Source organism: Pinus tabuliformis, chromosome X, assembly GCF_031772625.1.
Source record: "Pinus tabuliformis cultivar Carrire ecotype Pingquan chromosome X, CPIR1, whole genome shotgun sequence".
Lineage (NCBI taxonomy): Eukaryota > Viridiplantae > Streptophyta > Pinopsida > Pinales > Pinaceae > Pinus > Pinus tabuliformis.
In genome coordinates, this window is record NC_142308.1 from 243,424,134 (window position 1) to 243,450,046 (window position 25,913).

Here is a 25,913-nt window from a genome sequence, read left to right on the forward strand (position 1 = left end):
TTGAAAGCGGCTCCAAGTCTGATTTCTTCAAACAAAAGAAGAAAAAACTCCACCGAAAATTCTGTAGCTCTCTCATATCATAAGAATCGCAATGGCTGCTGGCATTCAAGAACCTCATTACCACCGATCCATACAGAGCCCACGCCGGATTAATGGAGTCCGGCCGCCTCTTTCTGCAATTGGACTGCCGTTACCACGGCAACCGTTATCCGATGGACAAAGTGATCGTCCTCAATTCACATCTATGGATCTGCAAGACCTCATTTCTCCTCCTCTCAGAGGCTTCAAGGAGATGGGTTCTGAGAATGCTTGAATAAATGGCTGCCGTTACAGTGGGCGCCGCCCCATCCCTTCAATTTGCAGATCCATGGAGGCAAGGCCGAGGGCAATCAGTCTGTCCATTGAATGACGGGCGCCGTGATAAAGACAACCCAATTGCAGAGAGACACGGCAAGACTCCGATCTGCCGTGGACATTTAAGAATCTCTTACCAGTAATGAGGCTCTGGAATCCAACAGCAATGGCTGATCAATCTTGCGACACAGGAGAGAGTCAGAGGAAAGGAGACGCAGGGAACCCCAAGGGGCTCAGCGAAAACTCCTCTATTGAAACCCCTTCGCACCCACGCAATTTAAAAGAGTGGGGTGCAAGAGGCCAATGAGTAGCAATCTTACTGGTCAAAATTTAACCATAGGATTTTTTTATTGTAGATATTTTTCCCAAAAATTTAATTATAAAAGTGTTTAAATTGTTTTTTAGGATGGAAATATATTTATTACTATTAAAAATCTTACCGTCCCTAAAATCCTGAAATTTAACCGCCATAATTTATATTTACCAAAAAAGTTAAATTATTTTTTAAAATAAAAATAAATTCAGTACTATTAAAAACCCTAATACAGCCAAAATTTCAACAAATATAATCCATATTTCGCAAAAATTTTAACAAATTTAACAAAAATAAATCATACTAGAATTTCCACCGCTATTTTCTTAGTGCTCCCATCTTCACAGGTTGCTAGGAGTTTGTCTGCCGCAATAACAGGAAATGTAGCAGGTGGTCGGCCATGTTGCTTGACCTCCATCGAAAGGTATTGTCTACGCATGCACTTAAAGATGTCAATTGTATGATGTCTTGTCATTTTCTTAATATCTATCATGCCACTGTGTAAAAGCCACCCTACATTGACTTGATCAGGAGCAATCAATTATGATAGATTTTATTAGCTTCCAAAATATATGCATCATTATTTTAATGTGAAGAGATAATGGAAGTGTTTTTTAAATATTTTAGAGATAATGGTTTTATAACCATAAATCAAAACATATTTATTTTCATAATTTTTTCTTTCACTGAAAACATATATTTATATGGAGATTTATGTGAATATTTTAAATATATATAGAGATTTATGTGTATATTTTTAATATATATTCATAAATTAATTATCAGTTTTTTAAATATTTCAAACTTATTAAAAAATAGGTTTTTTTTTTATAATATTTAATTGGTTGATCTATTTTGAAAAAAAAAATGGTAATAGTAATAGATGATTATGTTAATATACTTATAGCCCTTCATAATGTTCAACAATGACATTTCAAGGCTTCATGTTATAGAAAAAGAGAATTAAATAAAATCATAATAGCAACACATAAAGAAACTTGGAATAAGAAACTTGGAAATTTTCAACCACCTCCTTCAACTTACTTTGAACATTTACAAAATAATATATAGGAAATTATCCACCACCCACTTGAAATGAAATCCCTACACTTCCATATTCAAGACATTATTTGTTCTCTTTCTTTATCTTACTCTTTATTTTCTGTATCTTATCCTTTGCTCTAAATGGACATGTAAGCATGCTTTTACCTCATCTTCTATATCATTATAAATATAAACAAACAATACCTTTGCAATTGCAATTGTTAAGCTTACAGGGGTTATTAATGCCACTCTCATTGCACTTATTCCAAAGTGTTCAAATATGTGCACCTTCAATGACTACATACCTATATCTTTATGCCATCTCATATATAATGTTACTATGAAGTTGATTTCTATTCATTTAAAAGAAGTTCTCTCATCCACTATATCACCTAAACAATTTGCTTTTCTCCCTAGTAGAATTATTCATGATGTCATTGGGTCAGCACAAGAGGCTTTACATTCTATCAAGACCAAAACACGTTGTGCATTGATTCTTAAAATGGACTTGATGAAGGCATATGGCAAGGTGGATTGGAGTTTCCTTATACTCCTCATTTTTCAAATTGGTCTCGATTATAAGGTTACCAACCAGATAATGGGTTGTATCACTATTCCAAGGGGCTTCCAGGCTCATCCAAGCTTCACACAATCTTGGTAATAACATCCCAGTAGAGGGTAGATTATTCTTACATCAAATAATGGAGCTGGCATCGGCCTAATTTTTACCTAGTTCAAAGGCTCGTCCAAGCTTCACACAATCTTGGTAATAACATCCCACTAGAGGGTAGATTATTCTTACATCAAATAATGGAGCTGGCATCGGCCTAATTTTTACCTAGTTCAAATGTGTGTGTGTGCGCTTATTATTTAGATTTATCAATGTAATATGTATATACTGTTTTTTTCAAAAAATAAATGTTTGTAACTTTGTTTTAATAAAATTACAACATAATCAATTGAAATTAATCAATTAGTTTTTAATAATATGATGATAACATTGGAAAGAGTGCACAAATACATTAGATGCATATAATGTTGTAGAACAATTGGATTAAGTTGAAATTTCATTATCCAATGATTTGGTTTCTAACCAGAGAGTACAAGAAGGATTATAATTTGACAAAAAGGGAAGAATTGACTTGTTATAGGTAAATGCATGAAATAGGAAGATACTTTCATGCAGATGAGGTAGGACGTAGCTCCATGGGATCCTCACCTTCTCATATTTGGACCGACTACTGGTTGCATGAGGACATGCAACAGGTTCGGTTGGGGTGGAGATAATAGATGCTAAAATTGGCATATTTTTTACACCATATAATACCATTTTGTCCACCATTTTCCCACTTTCCATCCTTTATTATTACCTTTTCCATCCATACTGATACATTTTTGGTTAAGGTACGAATATCCTTCTATGTGCCATTTTATTACATATTCTTAATATGCATATTTTAGGAAATACTTGTCTTTCTATACTAATAGTGGCCTACATGACACAAGCATAGGTACTACTCTGGTGTAAGTGTCTCAATAGTGGCTGCAACTCTATTTTCTTAAGTAAAGTACAGTTTCCACAACTCCAAGATGTAGCAACTTCTACAACTCTCCATTGTTGTTGCCGCTCTAAAATGCGACTACAAAGAGATATAACTATGGATTGTTGTCTTTGCTGCTACGATTCCAGTGCTGCAATTCATATTGTTGTGACTCGTGTTCCCCAAATATCGTTCTTAAAATTTGTGAAATTTGTGTTTCCCCTGTAAATGTTGCATTGTTGCAACTCTGTAATGTTGCATTGTTGCAACTCTGTAATGTTGCAACTCTACCACTCTTGTTCCAACACGATAGTTAACCATCTAATTGTCATTTTTGGACCAACAGGGAATTCAACATATGGTTTCCCACACAGGAAGATGCTAGGAGCAATTGGATGACCAAGAAAAAAAGGATGACTTAGCCATCACTTGTCACACAACCAAATCAAGTTAATCGATGCCCCTATTTTTTTCCATTTATTGATAAAATCGATGTATTGATAAAATCGATGTAATGAGATGAACAATCTAACATGGTTTTCCATTCACCAGTTTGCTTTATTTAGATAGTAAACATATTGTATAATTTAATCTCTCTACTTTCCTTGATTTAGGCAATTAATAACCAGAAATTGAGAAGTGAGAGAGAATAACAAGTTATTGTACTTTCTAGATTTCTTAAATTTAATTTCTTTTTTTCTTGAGTTCGAGTAATGGTGTCCTGAGAATTTGTATTTTTTTTCTAACCAATGCCTTGTTTAAGGAGCTAGGAAACCCTCGTTAATTACGTACTATATATATCCATAACATAGAGATAATTGTAATTTCTATTTTTGTATATTTTTACATTTAATTTGTTTTTGTATTACTGCAATTCTGAATTACTAATTGTTGAAACTTTGATAAATTACATTGTTGCAACTTTTAACTAGAGGGTTATTGTTGCAACTTAGGTGTTAAAATTATCCTCATTTACTCACTAGTTGATTTCATGAAGGATTTACAACATCTCATGGGTTAGGTTTGTTGTTGCAATTATATTGTAGTATTAAAAAATTACTTCGTTTCTAGAATCATAACAACCCTGCTTTCCTAAACAGTTTGAATTGGTTATTTTATCAAGCATTTGGTTTATGGTTATGTTCTTTTTACAATCAATTGTGAATTAACGGTTTGTGTTTGAATTCATTTCATTGCACATGCAATTGGATATTAGTTGCAACAATCAAGATCATTTTAATACTTGAGCAACTCACCCTTAGATGTTGGTGTGACTTACTTTCCTACCAGAGTGATTTACTTTCTTACAAGTGAGATTTACTTTCTTGCAAGATAGATTATACAGTGTGTCTTTATATTCCTACAAGTGTAGATTGTATTAAAGGTGTGATTTAGATTACCTAGTGACTTTTAAAAGCGTCTTTATGTCTTGAACTATGACAATCATTTAGTTACTACAACTTCAGACACAGACATGATTGTACTCATATATGACACACAATAGTTTTCAAGTTCCCTTGAACCCCAGGTTGAAAATTAAATGAACAATATTTTAGTTGTTTCTCTACTTGTTATATTTTTTCATGATCTTGCAGTCTCATTAGTGATTTATCTTTGATCACATCATAGATGAAATATGAATTGAAATATAATTTTTTCAAACATTAAAATAAAAGAAAATCAATTTATATATATATATATATAATTGCTTTTAAAATCTAAATAATTTTTAAAAAATTATTGTTTTTTAAATTTGTATTTTATTTTTTTGTAAGTAAGTCTCAATAATTTAAGAAAAGCAAATAATTCCATAGTAACCCTTACCCTTCTAAAAGGCAAAAATAAATAATATTACTGAACAAAAAAAATAAACAATGATATATATATATATATATATTATTAACATAACTATATTTTAAAACAAAAACAACGAACTTCCCAAAAACAACTTGATTATATACTATATATGGTACTATTTAATTATATATGGTTATTTAAAATAAAATAACCAAACCTTATTTATGGTAGTTAATGCCAGTTAATGCCAATGGGTTAACCAACCAACAATATTTATGAAAAAAATGGTGGTGGGGCACATTTATGATACCAATGGATCTATATATATATATTGTTTTTAAACAAATATATAAATATGGATTCGATTGTTAAAACAAATGTTAAACGATGGATATATATGGAATTGTTATGGCATAGGGCCACTTAAAATCAATACCAAGCTGTTATGTTTTGTAATTGTTTTAAACAAAAACTTACAACTAGTGTGCCACAGGGTATGAATCGATGCCACACTTGTAATAGCCGACGATATTGTCAATGGGCCATGAGCTGGAACTTATAAAGTTTGCCCAACCGAAAACGCCGTAGTCTTTAACGCGACTTTTTGAAAGCCTTTCCGGCGATTTTTTCCGGTGAAAATCCGGCAGTGATTTATGGAAATCCAAGTTTGATAACTAATTTCTGCACAATGAAACTGTCCCAGGGGTTTTTCAGGGTGCTGAATCCGAATATGCAGTTAAAAAACCATTTTAACTGCAACAAATCATGATTTCAGCTCAATTTCTTCCGCCGGATTCCGTCACCGGAATCTCAAAAAGTCGCATTATAGACAACTCCACCGAAAACATTATAAACTTGTTGCATTTAAGCGACGGAGGACAGCGCTGAAACAATGAGCGCACACAAAACCCGAGGCCGTGGAACTATGCCTGGCACATAGACCGAGGAGTGCGGAAACATGAATTAAAGAATTTTAGAGGAATCTAGCTAATTTTTTACAGTTTTACAAATATGTCAACTTTATACTCAGATTGATCATAATTTTTCAAGGTTAATGGTGTGGTCAGTTTTTTTATTTTATCAATAGATTTTCCAGAGGTAGACTGGTGAGGATGGAACCTTGATTCCAGAATCTTTAGAGAATTTTTAAGGAATTTTTGAGATTCCCAGGGAGCCCAAGTTTGATTGAGATAAAAAGGGAATGTATTACACTCAAATTTCACAGTTTTTTGCAAGGAACACAATGGTGGTTGTCCCAAACTTGGAGGTGTAAGGTGTATTTTTGTCATGTGTTTATTTGATTTTGTTGAGATGGTGATTTGAATTTGAGATCAATATATGCCACCTTGTTGGAAGATCATTGTATGCCACTTTTACGAATGAAAGTTCTCAAAGATGGTAGATATTAAACAAACAAACCTTTTTCACCCAAATTACAACCCTTTTTAAGTAATTAAAATTTTTACTGCTTTTAACTATGATGTGAAACAATAAAAATATTATAAGGCCCAACACCCTGAAAAATTACCCACCAAGAGTACGCTAACACAAACTTCAAACAACACATTATTAAAATCAAAAAAATTATCAAAATGTTATAGATTACTCTAAATGATTTTCAAAACATACAACTCTTAGACATTTACATTTAATATGTTTATATCATGTACTCTCTATTGAATCATAATTTTGAAAAAAAAATAAGAAATTTTTTAATCTTGCTTTTAAGTTAAAAATAGATATCTCTTATTCTTTTCTCATAAAACCATTCCAAAATTATTTATAAATTGTCTTTCTTAAAAATTTACATATATAATAGTCTAGTATGCACATATTAACTTCATTTAAATTTAAGAAGAATCACACCAACTTCTTTTAAGTTTAGGGTACTTATCTTTACCGAAACGTGAATAAATTTATTTTATTGCTATTTTTATATATTATAAAATTTTGTAAAATTCATATTATGAAAAAATGTATGGTTGTGTGGTAGCAAGTCCCTGCCTTTAGCAAGACTTGTAATTTATGCACAAATACATATGTTTAAGAATAATATTAATTCATTTACTGGAGTTGAACCATGAACTTAGATGTCTGAGTTAATGAAAAATCAAATGAATTTGTTCTAGCTCAGTGATAACTCGTGCACATCATACCACCTATAATGTTTTTTGGTACGTGTACCACCACACGTTCAGGCTCTATATTTTATAAACCAAAAACATTAGAGATTCAACTGACTGTCTTTGAGCTTAAGTTATACAACTCTTGTTAATCACAATATTCCTTCATGTTGTTGGAGTTGTAATGTATTAAGTTTCAAAAACATACACACGAAATTTGAAGTACAATTTTTTGATCGTTTAAGAATACATTGAATTGAATTTTTAATAAAATTGATAAATGAATATGATTTTTTTTCTAAGTCTCTAGTTATCAAGCATTAATTTTTTAATCTATAATAACTATAGGTGGCATGTGGAAGATGGATTATAGTTGGCACGTGGAAGATGGATGGTAGGATGTTGGCATGATATGTTTTAATTATTAACCCAACATACCGTACATCTCTGTTTAGCATACATTTCTGCATGAAAAGTATGTGGTTTATCCATTCTTCTTTGCACTTTCTAGAACCAATTCAATGCAGAAGTGCACATATGAGATCTTGCGAGTCGCGTGGCGCCATATCTAAAATTGGATAAATAAGACACATTGTATTTCTAAGTGTCCCAAATATCAGGTTCCTAAAAAATGTGTAGTCAAAATGATGAAAGTGCTTTCTTTCAAGGTGAATGATTGGAAGTGAACTAGTTCCATAAGCACCCCTTCCTTCTCTATTGAATCAATGAGAATATAATTGTTTCCCTCACTTCATGTAACTATTTTATGTCCTTCAAATTGAATGAAAAGACTAGTTAATGGCCCTATTTGTTTCCCTTAAAGCAATGGAAAATAACTGCACAATTGATGATCAGACGGGAAAAATGAGTGGTGGGTGAATTGAAGTACCTAACAGGAGAACCAGTTAGCTCTTGGAAGTCTAGTCTCTTCTCCTAACATTGATGAAAAGAAAGGCCAGTTGATCCCTCTAAACCATGCAATTTCACTAGTGGATAATTTTTTTGGTTGGACATGAGGAAGAAATCAACAATATCCCGTAGGTAAGATCACAACCTTATATATGTTCTTTTTTAATGGGTGGTCGTTTCAGCTACATCTACAAAGTTCTTTATTCAAGTGTCATAAATGCTTGCTTTATGGTAGGCAGAGCTAGCATAGTTGTTGTTCTAGGGGTACAATAAAAATAATGATTGTTGTTTAGGTTCCTGTAAGCCAGTCTAGTTCAAGTTCTATTCCGAAAGTCCGGTGGATCAATCTAAAAATTTCAATTCTAATAAAAGTTCTTCAAAGCTATGGGAAAGTTTCTTAGTCGTTGATTCAGTTGACCATGTGAAGGCATAAGAGGGAGAGTAAGGGGCGGGGAGTTCATTTGATGGATTGGATTGTTGGGGAGGAAAGTGGGAATGGGAAAGGGTGGGATGGAAGGGAGGCTAAGAAGTTCTTGATGGGAGGGAAAATCCAAATAACATTGTATTTTCTTCAAACTAACTATATTTTATTCAAGTCGTCACTTCTTAGCCTTAAAAGACAAAGCCGATTAGAAATCCTTTTTTCCAGGTATACTTGACCTATGAGCTAGTTTAAATAGGTCTTTTGACAGAAGTGCTGGTTGATGTTATCGTTCATTGCCAGCCTACCTTCTATGCTTTATCGAAGAGGAGAGGGAATAGATAGATACTTAAGAGTGGCTTCAGTGGTTGAAAGATAGAGAATCTCTTTCCTGTAGTAAATGAATTGCGGAAATTCCTACTTCTTTGTAATGTTCAAAACAACAGAGATCTGAAGAGCCCCGATGTGGTGATTAATGCTCTGTTGACCCGAACCATGAACAAGGTTATTTCCAGTAACATTGATTTTAGTGTTAAAAGTAATGATAACGTTTTTTCTCTTGCTCAGTGCTGGAGATACGTTTATAGGGAGGATTGACGATGGTGTCTGAACATTCAATACCAAAATTTGACTAATTGTGTGAATAGTTCTAAAGGAGGGATCACCATATCTCAGAATTTCATACTAGTTCTATAGGAGGGATTGTTATGTCTCGGAATTGCATACTTGGCTATGTGATGTACAAGTTTTAAAGTGATTTGAATATTGTGCCCACAACATCTGACCCTCCAAGAGTTAACCTCATTCGTTCCATAGTAATTTTTTTGTTGGGAAAATCTCTGAAACTTTTGCTCAGTTCGTAGTGCCCATCATTATTGCTTGCAGGAAAGAGGCACTCTCGCTTACCAGAAATATTGCTATTTACAATTTTTAATACCATTGTGATGGTGTCACTGCTCATACTTGGAGTGGTTGTTTGGAGGACTAGATTTATGGAGAGTCCATGGTTGGGACATGAAAGCTCCAAGTATTGAACAAAGAAATATTTGTCTCTGGCTTTGTTCATTGATATAGGGTCTATTTATATCATAAAATGAAACTAATGATGATATAGATTTACAGGTAATCTACTATTCTTGATTAGAATAAAAAGGGAAGAGATAAAATGATTTACAAGTAATCTATTGTTGTTGATTAGAATAAAAAATGGCAAAGATAAAATGATTAAGTGAATAAGTACTTGAATTTGTTCTTTTCCAGGTCCTTTAGGTCATGAAGTTGTAATTTGATCAAACTCCAGAAGTTGCAATCTACTCAAACTCCTGCTCAAACTCGAAAATGATTTCTTGTGCATTTGTGCCTCGGGATGGAATTTACATTGTCAGAGTTTGATATCATCTTTTATGGTAATCAGGTCACCCATGAAGAATAGAGGACATACATACTTGACAAGAGCGATGGCAGGGTTCGGCGCGTTTAGGGTTCCAGCAAGGTATGCGGCCGCCATCGATACTACCACAGTGTTGGCTGAGACATGAACGGATTGGGGTCTGGCTGCGAGACCCTCAGCGATAGAAGATTTCCTTCAGACGTGGAATGGAATCCTCAGCGGAGAGAAGCAAACGGTCCCGAACTTTATGAAACAGGTATTTGAGTTTTTCCCTTTCTCGACATGTTTCGCAATCCTCAGGGCGTCTCTGGACATCCCCCTTCACTGGACGGGTTTTTATGCAATACATCTTTCAACCCACACACAGTTACTGGGTGTTCCGCCCCCATTATCGGGTGATCTACCCTGGTCGATTTTCCCTGGTCGTGGAAAGGGGAAACAGAGTCGAACGCCAAAACCTCTGCCCTTTCTTGAACCTCAGGGGAGGCATGGAATGGATCCGCTTCCCCTTTTTTTCTATGATTGCAGCTTGGGTTTTTACCAAACAGCACTGGACATCAATCAGAAGATGCACATTAGTGTGAATACAGATCTCAGGCCGACTACAACAAGGGTCGGCAACAAACGACAGATCTGGCAATCAACGACTGGAGGGACAGAGTTCCAAATAGCAGTAGCAGGGGACAAACAATCTAATCCAGCCCTCCAGGACCCAGAACAGGACCGTATCCAACTTCTCATCAGAATCCTGTCAGGAAAAACTATCTGTAAGCATTTCTGGAAAGGATCTTTGATAAAAAATATAAAGGATGAAATACATGCAGATACAGGCATCCCATCAAATATGCTAAACCTGATACATGCAGGCAAAATCCTGCAGGATAATTTAACAGCACAACATTATGGTATTGGTCGAGACTCAACCATCACAGTAAGCACAAGGCTGAGAGGGGGAAGCTCTGGCCCAGGGCATAAAGGCATAAATTCCTTTAAAGATGCTGTCAAAGGGAAGTCAAAACCTACAGGTTCTCATCATGACGCAGGAAAGGGGAAAGAACATGCCACTGTTAATATTCCTCCAGGGCAGTATATAGTGGATGAAGTTCCAGAGAGCCCCTCCATTCCGCTGGATTTCCCAGAGGTAGAATGCATATTTTCAGATCTACAAAAAAAGCTGTTATTTGTAGATTTAACGGCTTCTGGCCTAAAACAGATGCCCTGTATCAATGGATCCATACGGCTTGGACAACAAACTGCCAGATTCACCTATGCTCGAAGGGTTTCTTCATAGTAATTTTCCGAGCAGAAGAAGAAAGGGAAAAAGTATTCAATGAAGTACCATGGTTCTGGGGCAGTGCGGGGTTATTTCTCACCCCTTGGTTCCCGGAATTTGATCCAAATACCATGGTGGTATCAAGGATGCCGGTATGGGTAAGGATGCACAACCTTCCGATACATTTCTGGCACTTTAAAACCTTATCAGTTATAGGGAATACTCTTGGAAAAATGTTAAAGATCGATACAGAAAGACACATAAAAGGAATTTTTACCTTTGCTAGAATATGTGTAGAGGTAGATCTCAGCAAAGGGCTACCAGAAAGCATCATCCTGAATTTCAACAACACACAGTGGAAACAATCTTTGGATTATGAGAATACAGCATTCAGATGCAGGGGATGTCAACAAACAGGTCACCTGTTCAATGCATGTAAAAGCCTAAACAAAAGCAAGCCTCAACAAAGGAAGCATAAAGGATGGCAGAACATAGACTCTGTCAGGAAGAAGAGAACAGCGGAAAAGAAAGCCCCCCCAGTATCAGAAGACGAAGAAACAGAAGTAGAGGAGGAAGACACCACCAGTGAGGAGGCTGAAATAGAGAACCAGAAGGAAAATCCAACAATCAACAAGGACTCACAGCCACTCTCAAATCAGGCAGAGTCCCAGCAAAATCAGGTTGAGATGACAAGCGTGGATCAAGGCATTGGAGGCATCAAGCGGCATCATCACTCAGATACTTCAGATTCAGACAAAGAAACAGGGCATCTAAAAGTATCATCCCAGCTAGTTATTGCCTCAACCGAGCCCACTGTGGGAGAGTGGCGCAAGGTTGACAAGAAAAAGGGGAGGAAAACCTGAAGTGTCCCTCCCCCATCTCTCTTCTTTCTCTTTTCTTATTCTTCGTGCACGTTAGTTCTATAACGTTGCGTCTGAAATTGTTCAACTTATGCATTGTAACTTTTTATTTTTCTTAATAAAAAGTTCGCTTTTTCTTCGGAAAAAAAGAAAAAAAAAAAGGTCACCCATGAAGAAGTAAAACAACCTGTTATTACTATTAAATAGTGTAAATGCAAAAAAAAAAAAAAAAAATAGGCATAGGCACGGTAGGCAAGTAGAGTATGTTTGGTCTCATGCAAACCACAATTTCGACACGGCAGGAATGACTTGTCATGTATCTAAACAACTCACCACAATAACCTCAGGTTTCCTAATAACATAGAACAAGTTTCCATAATAACATATAATCATTTCCTAGCATTTAATAGCATTAAACCAATGCTAGCAATAGTTCACATCCTCAACATGTTTTAAGAAATATAAAGGGTACATGTCAAAAAAATGAATATAACATAAGATTATAGCCTTCCCACCTTCAGAAGAGGCCAAATAAGATGGCGAAAATAATGCAAGCCTAAAAACTTCAGTAACCAGCTTATTCAGGACATTGACCAACTTAAATTACTGTTAATGTGGCCACTTCGATTACTATAGTCCTGGCCACTTTGATTACTATAGTCCTCGCCATGCCTACATCAAGGACTAAAAACTTTAATTAACTCCCAAAAAATTTAGATAAATAATAACCAGAATTTCATGGAAATTAGATTGATTTTCAAATCAAATCATTTATGATGCTATAAATCTCCATTGACATATTAAAATGTCCAATATCTTAATATATTTTTCTTATAATGATAAAACTTATCATTATATTATAATAGGTTTTCAAATAGTATTAAAAAATATTAAAATTAATTAATTAATTTTCATGTGTATTTATTTAGTATTGAATAAACCAAAACTTCATAATAATATTTCAATATTTTAAAAACATTTCATTATTTTTTAATTAAAAAAATCAACAAAACCATTTTATAAGTAAAATAAAATCCATTTTAAGTTAAATAAATTACACAATCCAACTTCATAACATTAATTTTAAAATTAAATGGCAAGAATTACAGATTTTGAAATATAAAAAACTTTAAAACATTTAACTTTCTGTATCAAAGTTCTATAATTAAAATAACAATATAATTAACAACAAAATTGATATTCGTTTACAAAATAATATCGATATCTTCTTACAAAGTGGCATCATGACAGCAGATGGTGATGAGAAAATAACACAATATGACTGTTATATTTTTCCGTTGACCTCAAAAAAAATATGGAAATGGATATAGATTTTCCGCTTAAGTTCTTACCAAGAAAACTTCAACAGCTAATCATGGCCATATGGCTGATTACATAGAAAGACCAGAACAGTTAACCACGGTCACATGAAGGGTAACTCTGAAAAACTAGACCTATTACTGCTGTATGTAAATTTTCAGCCACTCCTGGTAACCTTGAAAAACTCATATTTATTTTTACCAAGAAAACTTAATCTGAGAACCACGGCCACAATAGCAGCAGGTGGCCGATCTATTTCATAGTTTCTGGCCCGCATGAGCTAGCGAAGCCCGGAAAGTACTTTAAAAATATTTCTGAAATTTACAATCGATCTAGGTTTTGTTCTAGAGCTGAAAAAAAAATCATTTGAATTTAAAATACTTTGTACCTGGAAAAATAATCAAGAACCTTTTCCACAGGATCAGTATTGTTGGAACTTTGAACAATAAACTCTACCTAAGTGGAGTTTGGTTCCCACATGTCTGGTGGTAGAGTCTCACACAGGATTATATATGGTCGAGAGGTGCTCCAAGTTTGATTTCTTCAAACAAAAGAAGAAAAAACTCCACCGGAAATTCTGTAGCTCTCTCATATCATAAGAATCGCAATGGCTGCTGGCATTCAAGAACCTCATAACCACCGATCCATACAGAGCCCACGCCGGATTAATGGAGTCCCGCCGCCTCTTTCTGCAATTGGACTGCCGTTACCACGGCAACCGTTATCCGATGGACAAAGTGATCGTCCTCAATTCACATCTATGGATCTGCAAGACCTCATTTCTCCTCCTCTCAGAGGCTTCAAGGAGATGGGTTCTGAGAATGCTTCAATAAATGGCTGCCGTTACAGTGGGCGCCACCCCATCCCTTCAATTTGCAGATCCATGGAGGTAAGGTCGAGGGCAATCAGTCTGTCCATTGAATGATGGGCGCTGTGATAAAGACAACCCAATTGCAGAAAGACACGGCAAGACTCCGATCTGCCGTGGACATTTAAGAATCTCTTACCGGTGATGAGGCTCTGGAATCCAACAGCAATGGCTGATCAATCTTGCGACACAGGAGAGAGTCAGAGGAAAGGAGACGCAGGAACCCCAAGGGGCTCAGTGAAAACTCCTCTATTGAAACTCCTTCGCACCCACGCAATTTAAAAGAGTGGGGTGCAAGAGGCCAATGAGTAGCAATCTTACTGGTCAAAATCATAAAGGATGGGATTGTGGAATTTTTCAAAAACATTTAACCATAGGATTTTTTATGGTAGATATTTTTCCCAAAAATTTAATTATAAAAGTGTTTAAATTGTTTTTTAGATGGAAATATATTTATTACTATTAAAAATCTTACCTTCCCTAAAATCCTGAAATTTAACGCCATAATTTATATTTACGAAAAAGTTAAATTATTTTTTAAAATAAAAATAAATTCAGTACTATTAAAAACCCTAATACAACCAAAATTTCAACAAATATAATCCATATTTCCCAAAAATTTTAACAAATTTAACAAAAATAAATCATACTAGAATTTCCACCGCCATTTTCTTATTGCTCCCATCTTCACAGGTTGCTAGGCGTTTGTCTGCCGCAGTAACAGGAAATGTAGCAGGTGGTCGGCCATGTTGCTTCACCTCCATCGAAAGGTATCATCAAGTGATTGTCTACGCATGCACTTAAAAGTTTCAAATTTTTATGATGTCTTGTCATTTTCTTAATATCTATCATGCCACTGTAAAAGCCACCCTACATTGACTTGATCAGGAGCAATCAATTATGATAGATTTTATTAGCTTTCAAAATATATGCATCATTATTTTAATGTGAAGAGATAATGGAAGTGTTTTTTAGATATTTTAGAGATAATGGTTTTGTAACCATAAATCAAAACATATTTATTTTCATAATTTTTTCTTTCACTGAAAACATATATTTATATATTTATATGGAGATTTATGTGAATATTTTAAATATATATAGAGAGATTTATGTGTATATTTTAAATATATATTCATAAATTAATTTTCAGTTTTTTAAATATTTCAAACTTATAAAAAAAATAAGTCTTTTATTTTTTTATAATATTTAATTGGTTCATCTATTTTGAAAAAAAATTGGTAATAGTAATAGATGATTATGTTAATACACTTATAGCCCTTCATAATGTTCAACAATGACATTTCAAGGCTTCATGTTATAGAAAAAGAGAATTAAATAAAATCATAATAACAATGCATAAAGAAAAAGCATGGACACTATAAATTATCTTGGAAATCTATATTAAAAAACAAGCTCCCAATAATAGATATATTAGTTTTGGCCCAAAGGTACCTTACAATGGAGTCATTGTGCCTTAAATAGGCTATATTACATTAAAATACTGTAGAAAAAGCCATGGGTTTACAAAATTTAGAAATTAATTCTATGCCTAAGTCAAGTTCACCCTAATTACCATAACAGTTTACCTCTTAAAATTTAGATTAAGGTGCTCCCACTATCTTTCTTGAAGTCCATATAAAAAATTTACCATCATGAATACATGGGTAACCAACCACTATATTTGTTAGTTTTATAGAATATTTTTTCTAGTAGATGGTTCATCAACCATATCCCATCTATGGGACTTTACTGAGGGAGAAATACCACACCATGTGGGTTTATATTAGGGGATATATATTGAAGAAAAAATGACACAATATATTGAGCATATAATAGGGTGTAAAGGGTTTTAATATTATATAAAAATGGAGCTAAAAGTTAATGAAAAAATATAAAGGTGTATAAAAAATGCTAATGAAAAAATGGAAACCTACAATATCTAGTGAAAGTAGGGGTCTTTTAAATCGGGAAGGTGTATTGGGTTCGTATTGGTAGGGGTTTAAATAATGTGATTTTAGAGGTATTTTCCAATATGTAGTCAAATTAAGGATATTTTTTAGTATGCCATGAATGCACGTGCTATTTTATAGGTATCATTGAGTGAAGCCCCCATGATTACATCTTGAGATATCACATTTTTTTATTATAAATGGTTAAGAAACTATCTCACATTTTGATATCTTACATTTCCCCGCCACCACCCTCCCCACCTGCCCCCAAAAGTTAGTTTATAAATGCACCTTCCACCCTCATACCTATTCAAGTTGTCCATTCAAGTAGCTCATTCCACAACTTAATCCTTCATCCTTTCTATCCATGAGAGCGATGCCATCATGTGTTACCAACCAGATTACAACATGTATGTGCGTATAATAGGTCTTACAACAACCTTGAGGAGTTCATCTTGCATATGGCCAAATTTTAGGACTTGGACTAAACATTCTAAGGTGTTTATGCACTATTATGGCTCTCTATAATATTTTGGCTCCTTCATCAAGCCTTGACCCCATTGACTCTATCTGCTTTCTCTCGCCCATGCAACAATGTGATCTTTCACTTATTATATCTCCAACCCATCCTGATTCATAATTTGCAAGTACTCCTTAACCTCCATTCAACAATCCTTTATTGTGCTCATCTCACCTTGACTTAACCTTAAAACTTCATTTTCACTTGTAGTCTCTCATTGGCCTAGTTCGTGCCCATTCAATGGCATGATTCTTCTCTACCAATCATGCCTACTCGCTTGTGATCATTAGCTACAACATAGAAATCATTTCACTATTCCTTTCATCTTTGGTGCCTCTAAGTTTCGCTTTCTCCTACTTGTCCTCTCCCACCCATATGCCTAGCCCCCATGCCTTCTTGCTAGGGCCTGGAATTGAAAAATAAAGGTTGATCCTTCAAGAACTTCCCACTCAACTAGGACAGTGAGCTGCTACCAATTTCCACTAGTCTGTTTGGGCCATATCTTGCAGAATTCACCACATAGCCTCAATTCTTTAGGCACCATATTTACCTCTAATCCACCTTGGAATGACTAGCTACCAATCTACCGCTTCCTCTCGTTAGCTTCTTGTTGCCGTCAAAAGTGGGCTTCTTCTCTAGAAGAAGCTTGTTATCCACAAGTTTTTTATCTACATTTTCTTGTCAGCCAACGATCTAGGGATTCACTTGTAAGAGATTTTTATAAATAGTGGAACTCCATATTTCTCCAACGCCAACCACTCACTTTCAAGAGCGTAGACTAACCCAAACTCTTATATGACTATTATGAAAAGAAAGATAAATAAAAATTTAATAGCAAGGCATAAAGGAAACATATGGCAACCATAAACCCTTGTGGGAAAGAAAGCTCCTAGTAATAGATCTATTATTCTTTGGCCTAAGTGAAACTAACAATGGACTCACATCCTGAAGATGAACCACCATTGTTGGTTTGAAACGTCGATCAACAAGAAACCTAATGCGATGTATCCAGAAGATAATCTACATAACAATGGACTCATCATACCCTTAAATAGTCTATATTAAATGAAAATACCCTAGGAAAAATGATGGATTATTGAAACCTAGAATGGTAAACACCCAACTATAAACTAAATAATGATCAAATCAAATTCACTCTAAAACTAAGTTTACCCTAAAACTTTGATTTCTCTATTTTAAAAATTATATAATTTACATTAAAAATTATGGAAAAATGATGCTTCACCAAAACTATGTGTTATTTAAAATCATACAAATATGTTTAAAAAACTTCATCATTTATATACTAAACATTAGGCTTAACACAAACATATACATTGTGTTTGAGGAAAAAATTACATATTAATCTTAAGAAAATATTATTTTAATTAAATTATACGAATTTTCTATAAATATAAGTTACATGTTTAAAAAGCCATTCAATTATTTACTTTTCTTTTTGACATATTAAAAAAATTTGCATAAGTATTTTTAATAATTAGATTTCCAATTTTTTTCAAATTTTCATTACAATTATTTTATCGGAATCTGAATAATATTATCTTGCTCCAACTCTATTATATTATAAACCTTTAAAAAGCAACATAAACTAATCATGATTTTCTAAATTATTAATTTCCTTAATAAAATTATTATCATTTAAACTCCACTATTATTCATGAAAGTCTTCGCATTTAAGATATCTCTACTACCATCCTGCTTTTTATGTCTAACAAAAAACAATCTCAATTTTAGAAATCTATCCAAAACATAATTAACATAAAACTGACCCATTCCTGATCATTGATAAATGAATCGAAAAATACATCTAAATAGTTCACAATCAACTAATCTACCATGAATGGGAATAATTTATTTTTCATAACATAAACAATAACTTGGTGGTGTTTTTGGGAGTAACTTGACATTGTTTAATGTTTAATTTCTCCGATTTCCTTTTTCTCTCTCTTGTTTGGCCCCTCGCTCTCTCATATCACTATACCGGTAACATCTGTGGGCGGTAATATCCCCTGTCCGCGCCGTTGCCCCTCATACAGTCCATGGCTCATTGGGCTGTTGGGTGTTTGTAGGATGCATCTCGTAAAATTGTAGGTTATGTTTAAAGTTTTGTGATATATATATATATACAAGCACATGGGCGTTTACCCCGCGGTCCGGATGGACAGCTTTCCGCTTTCCCATCCGGGTTTAAAACCCATCTTACATGCTTCCAGCTGCGCCGCAGCTATATGTTGATAATCTTGCTTTGCTGCTATGCAGCATATTTGTAACAATCAAGCTTTTGTATATATGTGTATATTGCACATTGCGAATTCAATTTCATTTCTGTAAATATATGTAAATTGTGAATTTCGGGTTAATATAGAAGAATATGTTGACAATCTTGCTTTGCTGCTATGCAGCGTATTTGTAACAATCAAGCTTCTGTATATATGTGTACATTGTACATTGCGAATTCAATCTCATTTCTGTAAATATATGTAAATTGTGAATTTCGGGTTAATACAGCTTCTTCTAGAAAGACTCACCCCCTTATTTTAAAATATATATATGTGGTAATTTTACTAAAATTTTGTTAGAGAGAGATTGAAATTATAGATTTGAATTGCATAATTTATATTTTGAATATTTTAAAAGGTTTTTAAAATATTAAATAACATTTAAATAATATAACAAAATATATGAGAATAAAATAAGTAAACTATTATCATGATATATATATGAAAAAATTAATATTCAATTTAATAGATAAAAAACATTAATAATTATAAAAATAATTATTTAACATCGTTTATTAGAGTGAATGTCATCGAATATATAATCAGAATAGATAGACAACCTGTATGTATTTCGAAAAATAAATATATGTTTTTAAATGGCACATTGAGTTTCGAAACGATTCGAACACTTACTCGGGAGTTCTCATAATTGGTTTTTAAAATGAGTAAATGGTTGCTTTAGGGTTGTCGGTGCTTCGCTTATTATTCAAGGATTGCATGTTTATATAGAGTAATACAATGGGAAATATGTCATAATTTAATTGTTAAATGATGAGTGAGAATAATGATATTTATAATTAGTTGTTGGTTGTTTTTTGAGAATATAGACTGACTTATTATTGTTATTAAAAAACAATGGTTATAATTGTTATTTAAAAAAGCTATGTCATTTGACATGTTTGTTGAGACATTAGTGTTATTAAAAAAAATTATATAATCTAGAATTATTTTGTTGGTAGTTTTTAAGGTGGCAGACTTTCACTACCGACTCATTGTTATTCAAGAAAAACCATGCCATTTAGAATTATTTTATTGGTAGTCCTCAAGGAAAACCATGTCACTTAGAATTACCTTGTTGGTAGCCCTTAAGGGGGCAGAGTTTTTAAGGTGGCAGACTTTCAGTACGGACTCATTGTTATTCAAGAAAAACCATGCCATTTAGAATTATTTTATTGGTTGTCCTCTAGAAAAACCATGCCACTTAGAATTACCTTGTTGGTAGCCCTTAAGGGGACAGAGTTTCACTACCTCGAGAAACCTAGGTCTTGGACAGTTAACCTCTTCCCTTACTTCTGAAGACTTACCCAAAGAAAAAATATTGTAAAACATACTTTAAACTTAATACAATCAATTATACAAGTGACCATTAAAATAATAAAATATAAATATAATGTTTTCTTTTCTACATTAAATTAATTTTTATATAAAAAACAGTCTCTCCATTAATAAACACAGTGTTATGAATTAATATGTGAATTGCGGGTTTTTTTTGGTTAACATCGAAAAATAAATAAATAAACAAACAATTATTATATAAAAATCATAATAATATATACTTTTATATTTTAATGAAAAGCAAAAACCAATCATAATAATATATATTTTTATATTTTAATAAAAAAAAAAAATTATTTAAACCACTTGAAGAGTTTCAATTAATAAAATCTAAAATTTAGATAGTTATTTTTTTAATTTAAAAATAAAAATTACAACATGTTTAATCTTATAATTTTTTATCATTTATTAAATTAAGCAATTGTTATATTTTCACTATTGTTTTATTGTTAATGATAAATAATTTTTTTACAATTTATAAAATTAAGGAATTATTATATTTTCATTATTGATTTATTGTTAATTACATATTTGATGATATATAAATTTAAATATAATTTTTTGTAATATCAATATAAAAACTAATTTAAAATTTTATATATAATTACATTTAAAATAAAAAATTATATTTCTAAATTGTTATTTTTTTAATTTGTATTTTATTTTTTAAATAGATATTAATAACTTAGAAAAATGAATACTTGAATAGTAGTTATTCTTAAAAATTAAAAATTATTGTGCATTTATTTTATTTTAGTTTTTAAAATTTATCAATATTAATAAATTTTTAAGTTAAATAGGATAAGTATCTAGGAAATAGTTCAATTGGTGATGTTCATGTTATGAAGTATTAATATATTATGTAAACTAGCTAAGAATTGAAATTAAATTTCTCAATTAACCTATGTTTCTAAAGAATGTAATTTATTTTTTTCAGCGAGTATGGAGTAAGAAACTTGGAAATTTTCAACCACCCCTTTAAACTTACTCTGAACATTTACAAACTAATATATAGGCAATTATCCACCACCCACTTGAAATGAAATCTCAGTACTTCCATATTGAAGACATTATTTGTTCTCATCCTTCATCGTACTTTTTGTTTTTCTGTATCTTAGCCTTTGCTCTGAATGGACATGTAAGCATTATTTTACCTCATCTCCTAATATCATTAGAAATCTAAACATACAATACCTTTGCAATTGCAATTGTTAAGATTACAGGGGATATTAATGCCACATTCTTTGCACTTATTCCAAAGTGTTCAAATATGTGCACCTTCAATGACTACAGACCTATATCTTTATGCAATTTCATATATAAGGTTATTGTGAAGGTGATTTCTATTCATTTAAAATAAATTCTCTCATCTTCAATATCACCTAAATAGTTTAATTTTCTCCCTAGTAGAATTATTCTTCATGCCATTGAGTCGACTCAAGAGGCTTTACATTCTATCAAGACCAAAAAACAATGTGCATTGATTCTTAAAATGGACTTGATGAAGGCATATGACAAGGTGGATTGGAGTTTCCTTATACTCCTCATTTTCAAATTGATCTTAATTATAAGGTTACCAACCAGATAATGAGGTATATCACTTCAAAGAGTGTCCAACTAGATAATGGGGTGTATCATTATTCCAAGGGGTGTCCAAGATTTGCCAAGCTTCACAGAATCCTAGTGATAGCATCCCACTAGAGGGTAGATTATTCTTCCATCAAATAGTGGAATTGGCGTCGACCTAGGTTTGACCTAGTTCAAATGTGTGTGTGTGTGTGTGCGTGTGCGTTGATTTATCAATGTAATATATATATATATATATATATATATATATATATATATATATATATATATATATATATATATATATATTGATTTTTTTCAAAAAATAAATGCTTGTAATTTTATTAATAAAAACAAAATTACAACATAATCAGTTGAATTGAATCAATTAATTTGTATTAATCATATGATAGCATTGGAAAGAGTGAATAAATACATTAAATTTATATAATTTTGTAGAAAAAAATGGATTAAGTTGAAATTTCATTAGAGTACAAGAAGGATTATAAGTTGACCAAAAGGGAAGAATTGACTTGTTAGAGGGAAATCCATATAATAGGACGATACTTTCATGCACATGAGGTAGGATATAGCTCCATGGAATCCTCACCTTCAAATATTTGGACCGACTACTGGTTGCATGAGGACATGCAATGGGTTTGGCCAGGGGGAGATAACAGATGTTGAAATTGGCCTATTTTTTACACCCATATAATACCATTTTTTCCACCATTTTCCCATTTTCCATCCTTTCTTATTACCTTTTCCATCCATATTGATACATTTTTGGTTAAGGTATGGATATCCTTCTATGTGCCATTTTAGTACACATTGTTAATATGCATATTTCAGGAAATTGTTCTCTTTCTATACTAATAGTGGCATACATGACACAAGAACAGGTACTACTTGACGTAAGTGTATCAACAATGGTTGCATGTCTCTTTGCTCGAGAAAATTGCAGTTTTTACAACCCTGATATGTAACAACTTCTAAAACTCTCAATTGTTGTTGTAGCTATGAAATGTGGCTGCAAAGAGCTACAACTATGTATTCTTGTCATTACTATTATGACTCCAATGTTTCAATTCATGTTGTTGCGACTCGTGTTCCCCTAATATCGTTGTTGAAACATGTGTTTCTCCTTGAAATGTTGCATTGTTGCAACTCTGTATTTTTCCTGTTATTGCAAATCTGACGATAGTATTGTAACTCTACACCCCTTGTGCCAACACGATACTTAACCATCTAGTTGTCATTTTTGGACCAATAAGGAAGCCAATAAACAATTTCCCACATAGGAAGATGATATGAGCAATTGGATGAAGAAGAAAAAAACATTACTTAACCACCACCTATCACACAACCAAAGAAAGTCAATTGATGCCCCTTTTTTTTCCATTTATTGAGAAAATCAATGTAATGAGACGAACAGTCTAACTCTCATGGTTTTCCATCCACTAGTTTGCTTTATTTAGAGAGAAAACATATTGTATAATTTAATCTCTCTACTCTCCTTGATTTAGGTAACTAATAACCAAAAATTGAGAATTGAGAGAGAATAACAAGTTATTGTACGTTCCATATTTCTTAAGTTTAATTTCCTTTTTGCTCTAGTTCAAGCAATGGTGTCCTAAGCATTTATATTTTTTTCTAACCAATCCATTGATTAAGGAGGTAGGAAACCCTCCTTACTTAGGTACTATCTATATCCATAACATAGATATAGTTGTAATTTCTATTTCTGTATACTTTTACATTTACTTTGTTTTTGTATTACTGCAATTCTGAATTACAATTGTTGAAACTCTCATAAATTACATTGTTGCAACTTTGAACTAGAGGGTTATTGTTGCAACTTAGGTGTTAAAGTTATCCTCATTTACTCACTAGTTGATTTTATGAAGGATTTACAACATCCCATGAGTTAGGTTTCTTGTTGCAATTATATTGTAGTAATAAAAATCACTTTGTTTCTAGAATCATGGCAACCCTGTTTTCCTAAACATTTTGGATTGGTTATTTTATCAATCATTTGGTTTATGGTTATGTTTATTTTACAATCAATTGTGAATTAATGGTTTGTGATTGAATGCATTTCATTGCACATGCAATTGCATATTAGTTACAGCAATCAAAGATCATTTTAATACTTGAGAAAGTCACCCTTAGATGTTGGTGTGCCTTACTTTCCTACTAGAGTGATTTACTTTGCTACAAGTGAGATTTACTTTCTTGCAACATAGACTATACAATGTTCCTTTACATTCCTACAAGTGCAGATTGGATTAAATGTGTGATTTAAATTATTTGGTGACTTGTAAAAGCATCTTTATCTCTTGAACTATGACAATCATTTAGTTATTACAACTTTAGACACATACATGATTGTACTCATATATGACACGCAATAGTTCTCAAGTTCCCTTGAACCCCAAGTTGACAATTAAATGAACAATCTTTTAGCTATTTCTCTACATATTTGTTATATTTTTTCATGATCTTGCAGTCTCATTAATGATTTATCATTTATCTTTGATCACATATTTGATAACATATAAATTGAAGTATAACTTATTCATGATTAGAATAAAAGATAATTTAGTTTGTTATATATAATTGCTTTTAAAATCAAAATTACTTTTTAATCTATTGTTTTTTAAATTTGTATTTTGTTTTTTTCAAATAAGTATCAATAATTAAAAAAACGAAAACAAATAATTGCATAGTAGTTATTCTGGCTATTTAAAATAAAATAAAACAATACTATGCATCTCAAATTATATTATAATTTATTGTATTTTTCTTATTAAAATTAAAAAATATTTATATATTTCAAATATATATGGAAAAAGTCTCTAAGGAACAACTTAATTGGCAATAACAATACTATGAAGTATTATATAAACTATGAAATCTAAGGTTTAGATTCATATTTACAAAAGAGACGTGCATATTGGTTTTAGATATAAAATGAAAAATTTTAAACACTTACAAGATACTAAAGAATAAAAGAGAAATTCTCAACCGTCCCTTTAAACCTATTTTGAACATTTACAAAATAATAAAGAAAACTCAAGACACTTTAATATTCGAGATATTACTTCTTCTCATCCTTCATCTTATATATATATATATATATATATATATATATATATATATATATATATATATATCGTATCTTCTCCTATCCTCTGAATGGACAAACATGCATGATTTTACCTCGTCTTCCAATCTCAATAGAGATTTAATCCAAGTGGCTTCAAAAAGGGTAAAAAATCAAAGTCTTCAAAATGAAGTGAAACAAAAACAAGTTGTCGTGGGTGTTATTACGATTTTGGTGGCATAGACCACACTCAAATCTGAGTCCGTATAACCAACTTATTGCAATTTGAAGTTTGACAAGATAGACAAAAAGAAAGCCCACAATGTGCCACATGGCATCCGAGTTAGCAAGTAGAACCCATGGTGTGCATGATATCCCATCAACCATTGACACATGACACTCATCATTGTCTTCTTCTTCTATTACTTCTACTAACAAATATATAAATGTTTTAATATAATGATTATTAACATAACCATATTTTAAAACAAAAACAATGAATTTCGAAAAACAATTTAGTTATATACCCTATATAGAGCTATTTAATTATTTATGGTTATTTAAAATAAAATCACCAAATATGGTGGTTAATACCAATGCGTTAACAAACCAATAACATTTATGAAAAAAATAGTGGTGGGGCACATTTATGATGCCAATGTATATATTGTGAAATATAAAATATATATTGTTAAATTGACAGTTATAAAACTAATATATAAATATGGATTGAATGTTTAAAAAAAATGTTAAATGGACGGTTATAAATATGGAACCGTTATGTTGTGTAATGGAAAATATTTTTTTTATGTTGTCAACGGGCACACACAAAATAAAACTTATGAAGTTTGCCCAACATAAAAATATTATAAATTTATTGCATTTAAGTGGTGGAGAGCCGAGACAACGAGCGCACACAAA

The 25,913-nt window shown here is 32.3% G+C and overlaps 1 long non-coding RNA gene across 1 annotated transcript in view; it reads right to left on the bottom strand.

The window, feature by feature from the left end:
- Nucleotides 1–13,190: 13,190 nt before the first annotated feature.
- LOC149139273 (uncharacterized) overlaps nt 13,191–25,913 on the bottom strand; it is a 108,576-nt gene continuing 95,853 nt past the window's right edge. The window contains exon 2 of the long non-coding RNA XR_016264666.1: nt 13,191–13,695. This is a non-coding gene — a long non-coding RNA (uncharacterized LOC149139273). The remainder of the gene's footprint in view (nt 13,696–25,913) is intronic.